The 19,289-nt window shown below is 45.0% G+C and overlaps 1 protein-coding gene across 2 annotated transcripts in view; it reads left to right on the top strand.

Moving 5' to 3' along the window:
- Positions 1–1,896: 1,896 nt before the first annotated feature.
- MAF1 (MAF1 homolog, negative regulator of RNA polymerase III) overlaps positions 1,897–19,289 on the top strand; it is a 290,551-nt gene continuing 273,158 nt past the window's right edge. The window contains exon 1 of one of the 2 annotated variants that reach the window (XM_069621896.1): positions 1,897–2,031. The gene's annotated coding sequence lies outside the window, so the exon portion shown is untranslated. The remainder of the gene's footprint in view (positions 2,032–19,289) is intronic. The other variant, XM_069621898.1, reaches the window with a different exon arrangement.

Here is a 19,289-nt window from a genome sequence, read left to right as displayed (position 1 = left end):
TGGGCCGATGCAAGGAGGGTTTTTTCTCTGCAAGAGATTTGTATGGCTGCCGCCTTGGCTGGTCTAGGGATTTCCATCAACCGCCATGGGTTGAGTTTCTCCCACTCGGGGGGTTGGCTCCTTCGTGGTTGGAGTTTTATCTGTGGGGATGTGAATTAAGAGTTATTGTGGGTGTGTTTGCTGCACTGTTTTTAGCTCTGTTTCTCATTGGGACCTTTTCCCCGTTGCTGCTTTGGTATACCTCATGAAGTAAGTACTGGGACGAGGAAAAGTGGACGTGGAGGTAATGCTCTGATTACTTACCGGTAATTTTCATTACTCCTAGTCCTACTCTTCCTCGTCACAGTACTGACGACCCTCCTCACCCTCCCTGCGGGGAAGGTCCCATGCTCTGGCTTGGTAATATGAAACTGAGTGACGTGGATGTGGGGGAGGAGTTATAGGAATTTAAAGAAATAGAAGAAGGTCCTGTGTCGGAGGCAGGGGCCTCATGAAGTAAGTATTGTGACGAGGAAGAGTAGGACTAGGAGCAATGAAGATTACCGGTAAGTAATCAGAGCATTACTCCAAGCCACACACACATCCTATCACACATTGCTCTCCACTCAATAAAACATTTTCATTGGTTAAGTAAAAGCGTTGATTTCCCAACACATTTTCCACACCCCTTTACAAACAAATCAGCCAGCACCCTTTACAAATGAAGAGTTTGTTGGCTCACAGTCAACAATGCCACTTTTCATTGGATTACAAAGCACCAGGATACTGAAATAAGCGCTTTGGGGATTTGGCCATTTCGTTGCACAGGCATTTGTTGGTTACTATAACAACCAAATGTCATTCTCTCACACCCCTTACCTGTAGCCATAGTTATGGTCCCCTTTGTGTCACCAAATGCACCAAAACCAAAAAGGGTGGAATACCATGCTATCGCTGTTGGGGGTCTGAGCTGCTTCCTCAATGTCACACCATAGTAGCAGCCTCTACATAGCACCGCTTATGACTTACGTAAACAGCCTCCTTCCGTTTCGTTAGTAAAGTATTGCAGCTTTGAAACTTGCTAGAACGTGTTGGCCAGGTTAAAACAAAAATCCATTGGAATTGTTGCTCGAGGTAATGTTTTTTTTTTTTTTAAAAGAGGCTAGTTAATTATCAGCTACTGTAATTTTGTGATAATCATCGTATATTTATGAACAAAGTAAACATAATCCAACATGCAAAACAATTTGAAATCTTAGTAATGCTCACTTTTCTATCACAAGATACAATGGTTTACAAAATTAAATGCTGCAGAAGCAGCTTATCATAATGCTGTGCACAGAGTCAGGAGTGCAACAAAACCTATTGGTTATGGGCGGGGCAACTTTAGAAACTGGGCAGGGCAAACTTAGAGGCTCCACACCTTCTGTTCTACCCCAGGTGTTGTCCAGCGGGAAGCCCACTTATCTTCCCCGCACTCCCCCTCATCGTCTACCTGCCAGAATCAGCTCTTTGGTCGAGCATTACACAGAAGCGCACATCAGCCCCCTCCACTCGGATGTGAAAGAACACATAGCATTGTTATAGGTTCGCTTGAATCCGTGAGGCAGGGGCTGATGTATGCATTTCATTTTTGTTAGGAAGTGCTGTGAGGGAAGCCTTTCTTGAAAGTAGCAGCTTCAAAGTGTTGCTGCGTTTGTGCAAATAAATGTTTGTGCACGAACACAGTAACACTTTAAAGCCGCAGGTTTTAGGGAAGATTTCTCTCCCCTCTCGGAGTAAGAGGGACAGACACACTGCAGTACTCTCGTATGCGAGAGGATTGCGTCTGCTGGTTACCGCGTGCCAGTGCCACAGCTCCTCTCTGGCACTGATCAATTGAGAGCATAAAATCTTCAAGGGACGCCTCTGCGTCATACGCACGCAGCAAGGAGCGTCATGTCGTGCGTGCGTCACGCCAGGAGGACGCGTTGTTAGGTCCGTTCCTCTGGTCAAACCGAGTCTGTAAACAGTGGGGTGTCAACAAGAGATGAGCAGCGGGTTTAGCTAGAGGTGAGGAGGTCTCTATGCGCCGCCCCAACCCCCTAAAGGCCCCATGCCCCTGAAACTCGCCCCCACTGGCACCGCTTCCATGACCCCCCTGCTCTTGCCTCCTAGCCCTGGCTTTATTTGTTCCCAAGCAAGTGGACCTTACCCTCCTCCTACCCACCCCCCGCCCCCTCCTCCCAGAGTGGGTCCAGGGCTCCCTTTGTCCCCCTCACAGACCCTTTGTGTCCCTCCTTATTTGGCCCGCCCCCTTCCATATATATATATATATAGTTTTTATATCTTCTTTGCTCTGTGTTTCGCTCTTTCTTTAGTTTGATTATTGTTTGGACAAGAGGTTCGCTGGGGCGCTGAGAGAGCTTTCACGGGGTGTCTTTTAATGTTCGTTTGGTAGTTCCATGTGATGCCATCATATTTGCTTACTCCCCCCACCACCCCCTTCACCTCCCCCGCGTGATTTGGTTAAACTTATAATATCGTATTTACTTACTGGCAATTCTTGTTTATAATGCCATGCAGTGTGATATCCCTGGCCTTTTATCTCATTGTGGATGGTTTCTTTTTCTATGCAATATGTGTATTGCGCAGTAGCCCAGCTGACCTCTTCACGCTATTTAAAACATGACTTTAGTTTTTCTTGGGGGAATATCCAGATGAACTTGACATTGGGCTACGTCACAGGCTAATTTTATATTGCCGGGCTGTTGCTCTTTATTGTGGTTTTGATTAATTCAGAGGTTTCAGTCTATTTGGTTTTGAGATTTGTCGTTTTATTTTACCTCCAGAACGGATGGTGACACCATGCTGTATACGCTCGCTTGGCTACTGCAATGTCCTTGCATTACCTAGTTGTGATGTTTTGATAACTACATTATTAGTATATTTATATTGCGCACCTGGCCCAAGGGCATCCGGGTGCATCACTTAGGTTACAACATAGTATATGCAGAGCAGGGTAATAGGCAGTACAAGAAACAAGAGAACATTTACAAATTATATACAGATTCAAGTTATAAGGCCAGTTAATTATGTATGTACAAAACGGAGTGAAGCTTTAGGCAAGAGCATATGGGGTGGCTAGCGAGCAGTCTGATTCAGGGGCAGGTCTTGGGCAGACAGCTAGGCTTTGGCCATACTCTTGAACGCCAGGAAGGAAGGAAGGTTCAGCTCTAAGAAGGTTAGGTAGTGAGTTCTAAAGTTTCGCCACCATGACTGGGAAACTGATCCCAGTCATGGTGGCTGGGAGGGTAAGGTCCACTTGCTTGGGAACAAATAAAGCCAGATCTGTGAAGTTTGAAGAGGGGTATGGAGAGCCAATTAGTCTGGGCACTTCTTAGGGGTCGACTGGCAGTGTGGACAGTGACTCTTCTGGCCAGATAGCTAGGCGCTTGGTTTGCAAGGCATTTATGAGTTAGTGCAAGTGTTTTTAGAGAGACTCTTTGTGTTACTGAAAGCCATCAGCGGCTCTGTCTGGTGTCAGAAATGTGATGGTTCCTGGGGATGTTTATTGCAGCTCTAATGGCATTGTTTTGGATAATCTATAACTTGTTAATGTTGCATTGGTTTGTGCCAAGATAGAGGGCGTTGCAATAGTCAACTTTGGACATTACCAGAGTCCTGGCTAATGTGGTACAGTTGGCTGGTGATAAGAAAGGACGGCACGCTGTAATGAGCTTGACTGATTGCATTCCAGTTATATTCACTGTCTGCTTGTGACATAATAATGTTGATGCCTCACGCCTCTTTGTGATACTGTAGTGTCAGTGCTGTAACTTGGGTAAGAAATTGTGGGGAGACAACGGGGAGTGGAAGATGGGAGGGGGGGGTTAATTGTTATTAAACAATATTTGAATGCGAGACTTGGGTGTCTGGCACAGCCTAAGAATCTTAAGTAACCAACGAGAAAATATGTTTGGCCTGTGTATATAAAGGATTGGCCTAATTGAAAACAGTGGAGTTTTCATACCATATAGCCTTTCATATACTTAGCATGGCAATGTCACCAGGGCTTTAATTGAGCCACGGCAGAGCCCCCCAAGTCTTCATAAACGGACCCCAAGCTATGGCACTTAAAAAATAAAAAAAAAGTACACCCTGTGTTGAATCGGTGTGTGCTCCTTCTAAATTGGATCTGGTTGTGGGGTGGTTGAATGCTTACTCTCAGGTTATTCATGTTATTCCACAGTCCATGCCATCCTCTCTTCTCCGTAGATTCCCAGATTTCCATGCCCAGCATCACTTCATTGTAGATTCCTAGGTTCTATGCTCTGCGTCAATTCTCTGTACGTTCCTACATTCAATACCCTGCATCTCTACACCATATACTCCAATTCTATACCCAGCATCTCTTCTCTGTAGATTCACAGGTTCCGTGCCCAGCATCTCTTCCCCATGTATTTTTTTTCCATGCCCAGCATCTCATCTGTATATTCACAGGTTTAACATGCCCAACATCTTTTCTCTGTGGATTTCCAGATTCCATAGATTGCCAGATTCCATGCCCACCAGCTCTTCTCCATGTGCTCCATTTCCATGCCCAGTATCTTTTCTCAGTAGATTTCCAGAATCCATGCCAAGCAGATCTTCTACATGTGCTCCATTTCCATTTCCAGCATCTCTTCTCTGTAGATTCACAGGTGCTGTGCCCACCATCTCTTCGCCATGTACTCCGTGTCAGTGCTTTAAGTGGCAAAAGAAAACGAACTGGGGCTCTTCAAGGGGGCATGCCCTAAGGGGGGGGGGTCACCTGCCCCTGTTAGGCCATGCCCCCTTAGCAAGCCTCCACTCAGTGAGTTAGTCATCCACCCCACCCACCAGACAGCCCTTTGCATAGATCAGCACCCTCTTCACCCTGGGGGAGAGGGTGCTGATTTCTGCATCTATTAACAAAAGGGTTGCCCAGCGAGGGAAATCGCCTCACCTTTTCAGCCTTAATGGTGATGCTGTCCCTCGCCAGGCATTTCTTTAGCGAAGAGATCGCTGCATCTCCTAGCTAAAGAAATGCCTGGCGAGGGACAGCACCACCATTAAAGCTGAAAAGGTGAGGTCGCTGGAAAGCGAGACCTTAGAAAAAAGGCACCACCATTATGGAAAAAAGGCTTTTGAGCAAGAGCTTCAGACTTTAGAAAAAAAGCTTTGGCCACTATAGGGTGGGCAGGCCTGTCGGGGGACAAGGAGTCCGGCAGGGCCCCGCCTCAGAACCATATTTCTGAGACTGCCGGGGCTCCGCCCGGCAGCTCTTCTCTGTAGATTCACAGGCTCCATGTTCTCCATCTCTTCACCATGTACTCTGGTTCCATGCCCAGCATCTCTTCTCTGTAGATTCACTGGTTCCATGCCTAGCATCTCTTCTTTGTAGGTTCTTAGGTTCCGATTCACTGGTTCCATGCCCAGCATCTCTTCTCTGTAGATTCACTGGTTCCATGCCCAGCATTTCTTCTTTGTAGATTCACAGGTTCCATGCCCAGCATCTATTCTCTGGTTCCATGCCCAGCATCTCTTCTCTGTAGATTCTCTGGTTCCATGCCCAGCATCTCTTCTCTGTAGATTCTCGGGTTCAGTGCCCAGCATCTCTTCTCTGTAGATTCTCTGGTTCCATGCCCAGCATCTATTCTCTGGTTCCATGCCCAGCATCTCTTCTCTGTAGATTCTCTGGTTCGATGCCCAGCATCTCTTCTCTGTAGATTCACAGGTTCCGTGCTCTCCATCTCTTCACCATGAACTCCAGTTCCATGCCCAGCATTTCTTCTCTGTAGATTCACAGGTTCTGTGCTCTTCATCTCTTCACCATGAACTCTGGTTCCATGCCCAGCATCTCTTCTCTGTAGATTCTCTGGTTCCGTGCCCAGCATCTCTTCTCTGTAGATTCTCGGGTTCAGTGCCCAGCATCTCTTCTCTGTAGATTCTCTGGTTCCATGCCCAGCATCTATTCTCTGGTTCCATGCCCAGCATCTCTTCTCTGTAGATTCTCTGGTTCCATGCCCAGCATCTCTTCTCTGTAGATTCTCTGGTTCCATGCCCAGCATCTCTTCTCTGTAGATTCTCCGGTTCCATGCCCAGCATCTCTTCTCTGTAGATTCTCCGGTTCCATGCCCAGCATCTCTTCTCTGTAGATTCTCAGGTTCCATGCCCAGCATCTCTTCTCTGTAGATTCTCCGGTTCCATGCCCAGCATCTCTTCTCTGTAGATTCTCCGGTTCCATGCCCAGCATCTCTTCTCTGTAGATTCACTGGTTCCATGCCCAGCATCTCTTCTCTGTAGATTCACAGGTTCCGTGCTCTCCATCTCTTCACCATGAACTCCAGTTCCATGCCCAGCATTTCTTCTCTGTAGATTCACAGGTTCCGTGCTCTTCATCTCTTCACCATGAACTCTGGTTCCATGCCCAGCATCTCTTCTCTGTAGATTCTCTGGTTCCGTGCCCAGCATCTTTTCTCTGTAGATTCACTGGTTTCGTGCCCAGCATCTCTTCTCTGTAGATTCACAGGTTCCATGCTCTCCATCTCTTCACCATGAACTTCCGGTTCCATGCCCAGCATCTCTTCACCGTGTACTCCGGTTCCGTGCCCAGCATCTCTTCTCTGTAGATTCTCTGGTTCCGTGCCCAGCATTTCTTCTCTGTAGATTCACTGGTTTCGTGCCCAGCATCTCTTCTCTGTAGATTCACAGGTTCCATGCTCTCCATCTCTTCACCATGAACTTCCGGTTCCATGCTCAGCATCTCATCTGCAAAGACTGAGGTTTTCCTCCACGGACTTTGAGGTTCCACACAAACCTCTATTTTGCATAGACCCAAATGTTCCCCCTCCCCCAGCCTCTTTTCACCAATGCGCCTGATGGTCCATCTCCACAACAACGTTCATCAACAGGTCAGATATGGCATGGCCGAAGAAGTGCAATGGAGGAAGTGTTGTAAAATGCATATATGCAGCTAATTATGCCCTAAGTCATATGCAAACTCCCAGAGAACGTTTCCCCAGTGTTAACGGGTCTGAAAGCCTGTGAATAAAACGGGTGTATTTCCTCTTTTTTCTTCTCCTTTCTTTTTATGCAAGTTGTGAGAAATTTCCCAAAACGCAAACCTCAAATATCATGTTTTTTCATGGGGTGTACGGGCTCTGCAGTTGATGCGAGGCAAATCCTCCTGCACATTGAAGTCTTGACCTTTGCATCTCTGCTCTCACTTATTTCACCTCTTCCAACACCACCTCAGGCTGTGCGTCCCTCCTCGCATCCCATCTTCCTCCTCTCTCTATTCCTATGCCAATAGTTTTGCCTTATAGGTGGAGCTAGAGGGCCACCTAATATCCAAAACTAAAATAGTGTCCCGTCTCTGTGCTAGAGCACGAGGACTCACTTCGTGGACTGCTAATGTTCCCTTGAATTGCTACGTATTTATTATTCTGATTACAGCAAGAGTGAAGCGGGCATGGGAACTAAAAGGGAGTACCCAGACTTATTTTGATAGCTGTGAGGGAGTATAAAAAGCTTTGGGTTGTGCTTGCGATGAGGAGGGCGCGATCAGATATTCTGGGTCCCTTCATTTCTTTGATTTGGTGAAGCGGGACCCAAAGGTGTCGTGCCCAGGGCCCTAAAAGTGTTTAAGATGGCCCTGGGTACGGGATTTGAAATAGTAATGTTTATCAATTGTGAGAAACACTAATTGGCGTTGTACTAACGGTAAATGATAGGAGAACAAAATCTGGAAATGTAATTTCTTCAAATTTTTAAGAAAGTTTAATGAGCATTATTTTGGGGTCTTGTTAATTCCATAAACATTTTCGAAGTACACTTTACGTTTCTTTTTTTTTTTTTTTTAACAAGATCGGAAAAGATAGAGGACTCGTAGATTAAATGTATAAAACAATGGACCATTTAAGACAATTTTAACGGATGCAAGTAGACCCAACCAGGATAAGTATAACGGAGACCATTTCGTAGAAAGATCTCTCATTTTTTTGAAAATAGTGGTAACTTGCAGTCCCAACACTTAACGTATGATGGGGTCCCAGCAACCCGTGGATGCTGGGAGCACATTTCACAGAGACGAGCCATTAAAGAGCCCGTCTCTGAAATGCTTGTGAAAAACAATAAAGCCATTCCATCCCTGCTTGTGGGATCGAAATGCAAGTGTGACAGCCACGGTTTAAACCACGACGGTCACACTTAAGGAAAAAATCATGACCGGGACAGAAATTATCCTGCCGTCATTGTGCCTTACCAACAGGTGCATGGGGATGAAATTAATTGCTGTGCATTTCAAAGCGCATCTCGTTTGTGAATGCCCCCTAATATGCGCAAAGGGATGAAAGGACATCTGCATGAGCACATCTGAGCTGCGCTCATTCAGATGCCCTTTGAAAATTGGCCTGCTCCTTTTTTGGCGCACGTCTCATCATTTGCACCAACATTTTTTTGAGAATCTGTCCCAGTAAAATGGGCGCAACAAGCATTCAGTGGCTTGCTTGCACTGATGATTTGCTTCTGTTGGACCTTACCCCAAAGGGGATGTAGACAGTCTTGGATCAATTGCAGGAATTTGCCCAGATTAATTCACTAAAGATTAACGTCAATAAAACTAAAATAGTGGTGTTTTCACTTAACAGCAGATCAGGAAGAAAACAACATCAGTTCTTTTTGTCAATAAATGGCAATATGATTGAGATAGTAAATTATTACAAATATCTTGCTGTGATTGTTGACTCAAAACTGGATGCTAAGCAACGGTTGCAGAATGTTAAACTTGGGACTGCTCAGGTGGTTGGTGCTATTAAATCTTTGTCATATAAGGCTGGTGGGTACTTTGTTGGCACTATAGTTACATTGTATACGTATAAGAGCAAGATTCTCCCCATTTTAACCTATCCAAAAGAGTTTTTGGGGATTGAAGATGGCGATAGAGGTGGCAAAATTGGAGAGATGCACATTGCGCAAATAATGATTTGCCAGGCCGAATACATTTATTTGGAATTTGACATCATTAGCATCACTGCCATGATTGAGTTAAGCAGATTGCAACTGCATTGGAAAGTTATGAATGCCAATTCTGGCTCATTACTATGGTTAATGAAGGAAGTGCTGCTAAGCAAAGGGGTGAATATGAAGAATGGCTACATCGGCAGACTGGCTGCACATGCACAAACATGGATCAGTGGGTTAACCAGTGAAAGCCTTACTCTCGCATATGCAAGATTTAAGAACGAGGTGCGCAAACGGATTCAAGAACAGGTCTGTGAACAAAATCTGGTAGACCTTGCTGAAAAATGAACGACGGCTCTATATGTTGTACATTATTTGACGAGAGTGAACGTGCCCACCTATATTGCTCAGTTTCTGTGGAATTATATGATCTGGTTCTATTTTAGAATCTAGTTTAATTGTATGAATACACTCTAAATATTAGGAACCCCGTCCGGAAATTGCCTGGGAAGATAGGGTATGTCTTTTATTTGATGATATATGGATTGCAACCGCTTAACACTTATTGCTGAGTTGTACTGTGCTGGCATAAATCACAAGAGGCTATATACTATCTTGGGGATTACATAAGCAATATAACACATATGATATTTGGAAATGTTTATGCCAGGTAATGAGGGATGTATTTTTTTTCTTGACGAAACTGTGGATTCAGAATGAATTTATTTTAAAGAACTTTTAAGTTATTAATTTTTACTATGTATGATTTTGAATTTGTTATGCTATGAAGAGTATTTATAGTATTAGAAGTTGACCGTATGTCATACTGTATAATACTTAACAATAAAAAAAGAAATGTCATGTCCAAGTTATAACCAGATACAATTAAAAAGTAATTAATTGTATATAATGGATTAAAAATAGAAGTTATAGGTTTAATCAGGTATACCAATATGTCATCTGCGTAAACTGACAATTTAACTGATCATTTTCCTATTTGAATGCTAGATATGTTTTAATTTATTCTGATACTTTGAAGTAACGGTTCAAGGGCTAGAACAAAGAGTAGGGGAGATAAAGGAAAAATACTGGTAGATGGTGAAGAACACAGAACCTCAACAAGCTCTCTCAATTTAAGACCAAAGCCATGCCATTTGAGTGCTTCAAACATGGAAGGCGATGAGACTTGGTCAAAGGCATTTTCTTCATCAAGAGCATCCAGAACAAGAGGGTTAGAGAAGCTCTTTGAGTGAGAAACAATTATGAAAAGACAGTGTGTATTTTAGGATGCATAACAACCTTTAATAAAACTAGATTAACATGAATTCATTGAGTCCAATATTTGTCCAGCCTATTAGCTAGAATTTCAGCATACATTTTTTAATCTGAATTAAAATAAGAAAAGGGGTGTATATTTGTTTTAAGGTTTGGGAAACCGATAGCTACTCAAAAAGTACAAACACTCTCTCCTATAGTCAAGAAATATGAATATAGCTCAAGTAATTTTAGAATAAGATATTACTGAAAGCATTTTAAAAAATTCACTCGGAAATCCCTCAGCACCAGGGGCTTTTCCAATTTTAAGATCTCTAATGTCTTTTTAATGTCGTCCATTGAAATTGGTTGCTCTAAGGAAGGCCAATTGATTGAAAATTAGGGTTGTGAACGTTCAATACAAATTCAGAAATATTAATTGTAATATAATCAGAGCTACAAAGTAGAGTAAAGAACTCGAGGAATGCTTTTTGGAAATCAGTTCTCCATTACCTGATGATCCTCAGAACTACTGTTTTTTTACATGTAAAAAAATTCTGCAAATCGTTTGCCACTTAGCTTTAATTCTGAGACTAGAACTCTGCTGGGCGTGGCTTGGCGACCAGTATGGCAGCCGAAGCATCTTGCTCCCACCGGGTTGCCATTATATTGAATTTCCGTGTACCCATTACTTTTATTTAATGCCCAATTGCCACTGTTTACCTATCTAGATAGCATGTCTGTCTCCATTTCCTCTGTGGCCTGCTGTAATGCCTCCAGACAGTTTCTCTTCAGCAGCAGTGCGCTGTGTTGCCGCAGACGGCTTCACGTGAGGTGAGGGGCGGCGCTACGCAACGTCGCATTTTGCGCTGGGCCTCATTTTTCCCTACCAAGCGTCGCCATCTCATGGCCGTTTAATATATACACAATTGGAATAACTTTCTTTTTCAATCTCTGGCTTTTTATTATTGCCTTTTATGGCTGTTGGCTGGCCTTTAAAAATAGCGTTTTTGCAGTATTATTTCCTTTCGGTGTGCTGCTCTTAAATTCCTATTTGTACTTGGATTCAAGTGATTTCTTTTTTTTCTTTCATCTCGCTCTGAGGGCCCTGGTATAATCCCATTTAACCTTCTGACAAACTGTTGCCTGTAATTATGGCATCTGAGAGAGGTGGTCAGAAGGCGCCTGTGCTGAAGGATGTTCAGATCGCATCTTCTACCCATAAAAGGTCAAAAAGTGAGTCCCCTCCCTCGCTTGTTGCTCCTGATCTGGCATGGATGTGCTTTTGCAGGAAATAAGGTCTCTGAAACGCTTCATGGAGGCTATTAATGAAAAGCTTTTACCATTGGATGATAGATGGTGTGCCTTTGAAAGCAGGATGGGCGAGATGGAAAACAGGATTAGTATTGTGGAAGATATATCACCCAGCGTTTTACACCTTGAAAAGACCATCGGAGAACTTCAAAAGCACAACGAGATTTGGAAAACCGGGGCAGACGTAACAACCTTCGCATATCTGACGTGCCATAGGGTTGTGAACAGAACAATGCTATTTTGTTTCTACAGAAGATGCTTCTGGCTTTGCTTCATATCTGACTAGAAGTCATTCTTAACATTCAACGGGAGCACCGCCTTGACCCTAATGCTGGCCTGCAGGCTTTGCGTTCTGCGCCATGCACATTGATTTTGCTCATGCTGGAATATGCACAATTGTAACTCATTGTTACTAAAGCAAAGGAAAAAGATCATCTCACGTGGAATGGCAGCAGAATTGTCATCTCCAAGATGTGGCTAAGAAAACGGCAAAACGCAGGAAGGAATGTCTAATCTCCACGCAGTTCTGAAGGAGGGGTGTCGCGGTATTGATTTTATGACAGTATGATGACCTTCTTATAAGATGATGGTATCCCGTGGTTATCGTGGTACAGCGCACGTATATAACCATTGTCTTAGATGTTTTGCTAGGAAAGCTCGTGATTTGTATATGCTCTCAAATTGTCGGTGAACTTCTAATGGCTCTTTTCGTACTTCATCCCCAACCCGGCTCTTGGAACCTATTGGTATGCGTCCACCATGCTGTATACATCTACAAAAATAATATCAACAAACTGAATCACCAGGCACACTTTGAAAGTCTGCCGGACTTATTAAGGCACTTAATAGCTTTTTTAATTGTGCACAAAAAACTACGCACCACCCGCACCCCTGACTTGCACTCTTTTCAGCATCACCAGGGTATATGAAAAACCTGGCCTGCCCGGCCCCCTCGCTGCAGCAATAGAAAGTACTCTCTCTGAGATTAAATGTTCTCTTTGGCAATTAAGCCCATAATTTAGGCACGGAAAGACATCTCCGAATTGGAGCTTTCCTCCTGGCAATCAGTCTCTGATCTTGTCGAAGGGGGCCAGTGAATGAGCAGGCCCAACCACAGCGCCAACTTTTGATTTTCATTTGGGGGGTGGGGGGGGGAATTCCCCTGCCCTGTATATAAGCAAGGACCCAAATGAATCGAGAGAGCATGACCGCTACCCGAATGAAACGGTGCATTTCAAACCTCTTCTTTCCGAGGGATTTGGGTGGGGCGAATGCCCAATAATCGACAGGCAGAACTGAACCTAGAACATCTCTGCATTGGTTAAATTAATCTGTTGTGCTACCTTTACAGATTTCTGGCTTGCGCTTGGCCCTCGCAGTCGAACTCATTGTGTATCCCCTACACTGTTCACAATCACTGCATCACGTGCAATTCATGCATATTACTTTGAAGCCAAAAGCATTTTATTTCCAGCAACATGTCAATGTACACCCCGCATACATATCAGTTAGAATGTACGGTCAGAAACTGAATCTTTTTAAAACTCTCGATAGAGGCAAAGTGAGGTTCCTTCCCGCCCATCGCTGAAGGGGCTAATTGCCCTCTTTGACCCCACGTACTTAGCACCTATGTGCATGTTTTAAATCTTGTGTGCATGCCCTGGGACAGAACTTGAACCCTTTTTCAAAAAAAGAGTTTACACAAATGACTCTGGAGGCAGACACATTTGTCCTGTCACTCCACTTGTGACTGCCCTGCAGCCTGAACGGTATTTTGCATTTGTAGCGTTGTTAAATGATTTTCTGGAATATCCTCACTCTCAATGTGTGTGGTGTGTTTTCCATACCTATTGTTTGGAAATCGTTTTTTTTCAGGTCACTTTCCCAAGGGATGCTTCAAAATAGGGGAATCAAGACTTATTGATTACATAGGCACAGTGTTTATAATGAAACCTGAAGCCCCTCATGGTAATAGTCTTCTGAATGTAATTTCTAGGTGTTTCGAAGGATCCCTGGCCACAGCCCGAAGACGTTTTGATTCCTAAATGTACTCCAACAGTGTGTACATTACAATGCAATCTAATTAGCATCGCTTCCAAGCTCCACTGTGACCCACCTCACACAGGCAATGGGCAAGTTTACCAGTTGAGAACTTCAATCTCCTCCTACATGCAATACAAAATGTTGCCTTGTTAGCTGACTGCATGGGTGCCAACTTTTCCCAAATCGAGGGAGCATGGCCCCCAACCTTATTAAAATGTTGCATTTTGTAGGACGTTTTACATAAGTATTGGAGTAAAAAAAAAATAATAATCTAGAGGCATCACTAAATGCAACAGTTACTCAACCTGGTACACTACCTTACTTCTCAAAATCGATGCTTTAATTGCAGCTCATCTATAAAGCCAATAGTATTTTATGTCCCGCAAACTTGACATTGTTTATTGTTCTGTTAATGGACATTTATACTGTGAATTAATCTTTCCGGAGTGGTCCCCTTGCGCTGTGGTGGATCTGAAAGGTAAGAGGGTAGGAAGGGTTAATAGGGTGTAGCGGTATGAAGGTAGAGCGAGGTTGATAATGTCCCGTTGGCAGCTTCAGTTCGGTTAACACTGTTCGCTGTGCATGGGTGTTTACAGATTGGTAGGCTCCCATGTGCTGTTGTGCGAGACTGTGTGGTTGTGTTTGTTTAGGGTGTGAGAGGTGTAAGCTGAGAGTTGAGGTTTTTTAGCAGATGGGTTAGTGGGGTTACCGCGTTGTTTCGGGCATCTGTGTTGGGCGACTCTGCCCTTGCTGGCTGCAGCATCGTTCCTTTGGCGGTTCATTCGTCTGGTTCTGCCGAAGGTGGTGGCATGTCTCTATGAATGTCTGGTGAGCTGTGGTGGGAAGGTGGCAGGGGCCTTTCTTCCACCCCCCACCCACAGGGAAGAGATTGCAGAGGTTGTGGGTTGCTCATTGGTTGTCCAGTGGGGTCTGCCTGCCCATCCCTCCCTGAGCTCCTGGGTTGCGGTCTCATCCCTCCAGGTCCCCTGTTCTGTTGGGTTCTTAAGGGCCTTGATGCCTGTCTGGGCTGGATTGGGACAACGGACGTTGCCTTCGCTATCCACGCACAACCCGAGCATCCTGAGACTGAGAATTAAAGCACAGACATAGATTCTCAGACCCGGCTGCCCGTGCAAGGTAAAGCACATCATTTTTATGTGCACCTAGTTTCCCTCTGCCCCAAGGTTACTTTACGCAGCTCCCTTCTGCAGGATAAGTCCTTGGTACTCCTGCCGCCCCGACAGGGTTCCTCCCTCCCCTTAGCTTTCCCTCCATTAGGGTCCCGCCTCGCACCAACCTTGCTGAGCCCCCATCTCTGCCCGCACACTACCATATGTTGCACCCTGTGTATGAGAAGAACAGTCCTTGCAACATCCGCTTCCCACATCAGGCTGATCGCCTCTCTATGGCACCTCTTGCAGATGCCATACTCCACATCAGAGTACATCGTACCTGCTCAGTCTCCTGAGCATTCTAAACCTGCACACCTTTAGACAGCCGTGCTGCTCCCCACCTGGTTTTTACCTTCCCTAAAGACCTCAACCAATTCGCTACACATAGAGGCTTAAACCCCCCCTCCCCCTTACTAAATAGACCCCATCTGCAAACACAATAGCAACATGACTCCACCTAGCTCAAACAGTAAAACATGCCCACTAAAGACCTCCACAAGGAACATTCCCTTTAGAGAACGTTGCCCTGCAACTCCAACCACCACCACCCTTAGCCCTACCACTATTCCACCCAATACCTCTCTTAGGAACTCCCGCCTAAGGGATCGTACCACCACTACCAACAAAAAACCGGTATGTCACTAAGAAGACTGAATCCATTGTTCAGAACAAACCTCCTCCCTCCCTCACTCTCCTTACAATGTGCTCTAATCAATGCGAGATCCATTCCGGCACATGCCACAGATATCCACGACCTCATCACCATTAGTAAAATAGACATCCAAGCTATTACCGAGATGTGGCTACATGCAGCCTCCGGCCCTGTCCTATCAATTGCCCTTACGCCAGGTTATACTGTCTACCACACAGGCAGAATAAATGCCAAAGGAGGGGGATCAGCATGGATCGTTAAGGATACCTTACCCATTAGACAATTGAGTTCTTCCCTCAGAAACAACAGTGACATACTATCCATGAAACTAAAACTATCTAACTCGGCCTCCATCACTCTTCGCACCATCTACCGACCCCAAGGCCCTTCCCTGACCTTCGAAGGGAACCTCCTTCGAGTGCTAACATCACATTGTCATCTAAAACTATCCTCATGGGAGACTTCAATCTTGGCCTGAATTACCCAGATGACCAAGCAGCCCTATCACTGTCTAACTCGCTTAGCGCCCTTGGCTCTCATCACTGTGTCAACACCCCCACTCCCAATAAAGGTAGGACTCTTGAGTGGATCGCCGACCTTAATTCCCAGGTATCTCTCCTCTCTGATAACCCTTGCCCATGGTCAGACCATAGTATTGTGCAATTCTGCATCTCGCTGGTCACCCAATCACTGCCTTTCCTCAGCCCACTGCCTGTTACCCTTGCCCATAGCTCCATGGACCCCTGAACTCCAAACAATCCACACCCACAAGCGGGTAGCTGAAGCTAACTGGACGAAATCTCCATCTGAGACCAGTAAGCTCCTGTACACTACATCCGCTAATTTATACAAAATAAATAATTGCTGCCAAATCTTCTACCTACAATACCCCTTTATCAACGCTTCCTTCTCCACTGGACTAATCCCCACCAGTCTCAGAGAAGCTTGGGTCCTCCCTCTTATCAAAAACCTACACTGGACCCTGCAATCCCTACTAACTACCGTCCAATCATAACAGTCCCCTTCCTACTTACAAATTCAAAGACGTCTTGAGGCCAACCAGATCATGGGCATGCGCCAATCGGGCTTTCGCCCAGGCCGTGTAACCATCGGCCCTCATCAACCTAAAAATCCAAATTTATGAAATGAGGGATGAAGGTAAGTCTGCCCTGCTACTTCTCCTAGACCTCTCAGCTGCGTTCGACCTAGTCGACCAGACAATCCTAGGTCAGCACCTATCTACCTCTGCCAACTTCTCTCCAGAGACCTCGGCTTGGATATCCTCCTTCCTAGGGAACAGATCCATTAGGATATTTGCAGAGAATGCCAGCGCACCACAAGCTCCCATCTCCTGCGTGGTCCCACAAGCATCTTGTGTGTCGCCCCCCCCCCTTATATAACATATTCACAAAACCAAAATTCACTCTCCTTGACTCCTTGGCATATCCTATACAAATTCTGCTGATTACACGCATATCTTACTCCCCACCCCCTCTCTGAAAACTACCAAGAAGATTCAGCCTCTCTCAACTCGATATACTTGACCATCCAATCCTGGATGGCCACGCACTGACTATGCCTTAATGATGAGAAGACCGGGCTGCTCATAGTAGGCCCCCCCCCCTCAGTAATAAAAAAAACTAAGCCCCCATTACTCATCATTCAACATCGACAAAGTAACAATCCCAGTCTCCACAGTAGTGAACACTCTTGGGGTATATCTGGATGCGTCACTTTTGCTAACACAAGTGACTGCCACCGCCTCCAGCGCTGCTTACATGACCGAACAAATCCATGCCGCCAGACCTTTCCTCTTCAGACAGCTGCATGACTATAGCTCATGCCACCATAGGATCTAGACTTGACTACTGCAATGCCCTTTTTGCAGGTACCACAGACGCCAGTATTCGTAAAATGCAGGTCATTCAAAAATAACGCACAACATCCCCAAAGCTTACCACATCACTGCAGCAAGAAAACCTGCTCATTGGCTCCTGATTCATGAACGGATCATCTTCCAAACCCTCTCTATCACACACAGGCCTTTCCAAAGTTGCCCCCCCCTACTTATCCCAAAAAATTACCAAGTAACCTCTGTCAGACTAACTAGAGTAGCCTACAGCCACTGCATCACCTGACCTAAATTCAAGCGGCAAAAAGCTGGAGGATCTAGCTTCCCAACATTTCCCTCCACCCTCCGGGGCGATCAGTCCTACTGGACCGTCAGGAAAGCGCCAGGAAAGCGCTAAAAACGATGCTGTTCACCTAACTCGATCTCCCACTGCTTCCCCACCTGATGCTGGGAAACAAACAATGTCAATCAAGTACTACCATGCTCCTGGATTGATCACCTATGCAACTTGTGTGATGTATCTTTGAATTTATGTGCTCTGGTTCTTTTATGTGTAACTGGTTTTTATCTAACAGCGCCTTGATTCCCAAGGACTTGGCGCGCTATACAAATGGAACTATAAACAAATAGGTAATGATTAGTGCTCCTTTGGCTAGGGTCCCTGTCTCTTGGGCTTTGCCTAGCAGAGGGTTTGGGAGAGGCTCGGGAGAGGGTGAATCCAGGGTTTCCTCCTTCACTCGCTACTTATGCTTGTTTCTGGCCCGTTCTATTTACATTGGTGTCTTGTTGGTCGATTCTGTCCGGTTCTGAGATGAAGAGCCAGGTTTTGAGTAGTTTCCTGAATTTTAGGTTGTGCTTTGTATTGCTTGCTTCTTTCGGAAGTGTGTTTACTGCCAGATGGGGAGAATGAGGATCCCACTTTTTTTGTGTGTATGGTTTAGTTTCCAGGCAGATGTTATTGGTTGAACTGAGTGTTCTTGTCGGTTGGTAAATCGTTAGTTTCTTTTGTAGGAATTCTGCTCCTTGTCCATGGATTGCTCTGTGCGTTCTGCACATTGTTTTGAAAGTGATTAGTTGTTTGATTGGCAGCCAGTGTAGCATTTCTAGCTCTGGAGTGATGTGGTCCCTCTGTGATAGTTTAAGGGGGATTCTGGCCGCAGCGGTTTGGATACGTTGCAGTTTCTTCAGCAGCGGGCTTGGCATTCCGAGGTAGAGGCTGTTTGCCTAGTACATTCTTGACCTGACAACGGCGATGATCCTCCGTGTTTTATGAGCGAAGGACACGAACGGTAGGGTTCTTTTTATCGAGCGTAGGAGATGGAAGCGTTTCTTGATTTATTGAATTTACTTGTGTTTCTAATGTTAGTGCATTGTCCATTAGGATTCCAAGGTTTTTGACTATTTTTGATGGGGTGGGTGCTGTTCCTAGTAATGTGGGCCATGGGATATAGATATTGTTGGTTTTTGGATTAAACTGTGATTTCTGTCTTCCCTGGATTGAGTTTGAGGCTGTTTTGTGTTCGTCCAGTTGCAGAGTTCGTTGAGACATTCTCCCGGTGTTGTGTTCTCTTCTTGTCCTTCTTCGGTTTTATAGATGATTTGTCTCGTCTGCGTAGTTGTAGCACGTGAGTGTGTTTATTAAATGATTTTTATTAGCGGGTTTAGGTAGATATTAAAGAACAGTGGGGATAGGGATGATCCTTGTGGTACTCCACATAAGAATTATCAAATGTTCATGCTGGATGGCTATGTTGGTGATGACTTCTACGAAGTTGTCGACAAACGTTCCATTGTATGTCGGTGGTCTGTAGACCACTATGAATTTTATATTTGTTTTCGAATTTACTGTCGGGTGAAGGACTAGGGATTCACAGTTTTTGATGTTTAGTGTTTCTGTTTTTATTTTTAGGTGTTCCTTGAATGCTATTCACTGGCTGCCCATGAGAACTCGGGTTAAATTCAAGGTCTCCTGTAAGGTCCATCATGCAATTCACTCTGAGGGGGCAGAGCTTCTGCAGACAAAGATCTCACTCTATCAACCCTTGAGATCTCTTCATTC

This window comes from Ambystoma mexicanum, chromosome 5q (genome assembly GCF_040938575.1).
Source record: "Ambystoma mexicanum isolate Mex_15411 chromosome 5q, UKY_AmexF1_1, whole genome shotgun sequence".
Classification (NCBI taxonomy): domain Eukaryota; kingdom Metazoa; phylum Chordata; class Amphibia; order Caudata; family Ambystomatidae; genus Ambystoma; species Ambystoma mexicanum.
This window is presented reverse-complemented; position numbering and strand designations above follow the sequence as displayed.